We start from the raw sequence: 3,560 nt of genomic DNA, 5'->3' as shown, positions 1-3,560 counted from the left end.
AGAGGAAACCACTTAAAACTCTTCAAGAGAAGCCGGCCTGTTGGCAGTAATCAACAGGTCTTCCATTCCACTAGAATAGTGTTCTGCATTTTCTTCCCTACTTTGGTTTATTTTACCAATTGCCTGCACAATTTTGACCATGTATAATACTACCTCTCGTGTGAGTTCTTTATTACCTATCACCGATGGGATGTCGCGTAGATCTTCACCCGGGCTCCTGCATCGCGCCCCCAGCTGTTGTCTCTGAAAGCTGAAAAAGGGGCAATACATCATTAGGTGAGGGACATCGTTTCAACATTGCATGAGCAGCTGTCGATCTCGGAGAGCTTAAAGCGATGCAGGTAGCCCATGAACCCACCATGACCCGTAATCATTTGGGTGAGTTCATAGCCAGCATTCTGCATTCTCCTGAAATCATAGGCATGGAAAATGGTAGAATTTTTTTTTTAGTTAAACTTCCGGTAGTCTCACTCAAATAACGATCATTCCAGAGTTGAAAGGTTCTGCTTGTTATTACGAAAAATATTTATCCTATATATATTTATCTCATTTTATAAATTTATTGCATAAATAAGTATACACGTATACTGTATACATATTTGATACCAGGGAATCTGTATTAGAAACTAGTGAATTAGAAAATTAATACGGAGCGTCCTTTTATTAGGATAGACTCCATCTAACATGGTTCAGCCTGTTCTAAGATGGAATCTCTAAACTTTCTAGCCATAGGGCCATACTGATTACTCCGGTAAATTCTAAGGGCCAAAACAGTTTTAATTTTCCTGCCATTATCTATAATTTTTAGACTAGTCGCCGAGTACGAGCCCTGAGTGAGAATACGCTTGTTGAATTTGCTAGTTCAATTACTTTTGTGTTGTACTGTATTGTCATGACTGCGACACTTGACGAAATCTGGTGGATACACGCGGAAATATATAGCGGTAGCTTGCCCATCACATACCGTACACCGCGTCTAAGGAAATAAATCTCCTTGGCGGTGCCCACATACACGGAAAAGTTGCTCATTGCTGAACGAAAAAAGCTGCACGAAGGAACTCTATGTAATCTGGTAGCCTAAGCATCTGTGTGCTGAAAGAAGGTAATACAAAAGTACATAATATCCACTTTATTGGATTGTGAAAAGAAGGAAGTAAGTTCTTCGCTAACTGGGATTAAATTAATTGGAAATGATCAATTCGCCGAAATGATTACAAAACTTTTTTAAAACCATTATTTTTTTTTAAAAGCAACCAGATCTGTTTATCTGACAGAACCTATAACAAGGCCACGGATAGTAGCAAGAAGCTCCATTCGGTAATCATAGAGAGGGGGAAAGAGACAAAACCACAGGATGTGTTCAGAAGACTAATTAGGATATTCGCGGCAGCACAAAGGGGAATCAACAACACTGAAAACAAATTATTTTTGATTAAATTAACCATGAACTAATAAAAACTGCGTATTCCAGTGATTGGTGATAACCCAAAAAGATTTTAAGAGCTGACGGATTGAAGGAAAGAAACCCTATCCCGTAACCCTCCCTGAAGGGGAAGATTCTTATCGCGATTGCTAAGCGTCAAGAAGAGCATTTAAAGACATTTTATTACATTTAATTGAGACATTAGTTCAGTTGAAAGTAGACGGACGCCACCAATAACAGAGGAACACTGTCTTTTTAAGTGAAAATTTGTGAATCATCGATGGACTTCTATTCGCCTTAAATATTGCAGCTCACATCGGTGTGCCCAGTGAATAGATAATACACTATATCTGTGGGTATGCCCAACAGCCAGCAGCATAGGACCCGATGCCTAAGAAAATGGATTTATAATAGACCGTGGTAGAAACAGGTAGTAGTAGCACTTTCTATCCATCGCTAACAGATAACGCTAGTTGTACTTTTTCGCGAATAACCTCGTTGTTTCGAGAAAGTTCTGGTGTATTCCACTTACTTCTACGCGCGACTGCAAGTCAGTCCACTTAGGGATGGCGAAGGAAGCAAAACTGTTTGTTGTGAAATAAAGTACTGCGTAAGTCCTTAAAACGTGTTTGTGCGTGTTTAAAATACATTTATGTAACAGTATTTTAATTTAACAAGGTTTTGTTTGTGTGTGATTTACTAGTATAGAAAAGAAGCGAAAAGTACACGGCCAACACCGAACATTCTAAGATCAATGGAAGTTTCAATATTTCGTAATTGAGTTCAGTAAGAAAGCGATGTGTTTGATTTGCAATGAAACCATAGCCGTTATTAAAGAAACGAACGTCTCTATGAAAAGAGAGATTTTCAAAATTACTCAAAATATATCAGAAGTGGATTAAAATAGCAGCAATCTTCATTCAAGAGGCTACAACTCATGCCAACTTTGGTGCGGCTCTTGAAATCACAAAACGTGAAAAACCATTCATTGAGGGAAGAATGATTAAATAATGGGTAGTTGCAGTAGCCAAAAAAATATGCCCTGAAAAGGTTTTATTTCAAACTGTCAGTTTGTCAGCAAATACTGTGAATCAGAAGGTAGAAGACATCACAGAAAATTTATTATCTCAACTGCCTGACAAAAATGGACAATGGAAAAACTTGAAATCTATTACAACTGATGGAGGCAAAAACATGTGTGGTAAAAATTAAAGAGCAATCGCTCTTGTTTCAAAGGCTGTAGAAAATTATGGTGGTTCAAAACCATTAGTCTTAGATGATATAATTTATCAACAGTCTCTGTGCGATAAATGTTTGGATATGTCTGATGTTCTAAAATCAGTCATATCAACTGTTAATTCCATCAGATTCACTGGGTTGAAGCACCGAGAATTCCGCGAGTCGATTAAAGAGATTGGAGAAAATGATTTGCCATATCTACTTCTGTACGCTGGCTAAGTTGCGGACAAGTTCGACGCTTTTTAAAATTTTGACCAGTGATCGATTTAAAAAAAAAGAAATTAAACGAACTGAATTTGAGATTGCAAGGAGAAAACTAGCTTTTCTCTAATTTATACACTAATATCAACTTGTTCCGGCAGAAAATTATACTGTTTCAATCATAATCACCCAAAAATGTTCTCACATTTTAAAACATGTGAAATATTAAGGTACACGATTGAGACTAAGATTCTCTTCGATTTTGCAATCGGAGTATTGAAGATAAATCACGATACCTGTTTCTTAGACTTTGATATCATTAGCAAATAAAATTAAGATTTTTAATCCTCTTGACACCGACATTTAAACCCAAGCCCCGAAACTTCAAACGGAAATTATTGATTTACAGTGCAGTATAATAAAAACAAATATCAAATGAATCTTTATTGAATTTTATAAGAGTCTTCGGCTGGCACAATTCGATAATTTGCATAAACTTGCTTGTGAGCTGTTTACTGTTTTTGGTACTTCTTACTTGTGTGAGAAAACATTCTCCAAAATGAAGTAAACAAAGAATGTTTACAGATCTTAGTTAACCGGTGAGCATCTTAAATCTCATTTAATAATTGGTACAAGTAAAATTGTTCCCCAACTAAAATTATTATCTGTGGAAAATCACAATTATATAAATCTCATT

Source organism: Micrasema longulum, unplaced genomic scaffold (assembly GCF_059751315.1).
Source record: "Micrasema longulum isolate JH-2025_06_02 unplaced genomic scaffold, ASM5975131v1 h1tg000343l, whole genome shotgun sequence".
NCBI classification, from domain to species: Eukaryota; Metazoa; Arthropoda; class Insecta; order Trichoptera; family Brachycentridae; genus Micrasema; species Micrasema longulum.
Note: the sequence above shows the minus strand (reverse complement) of the source record.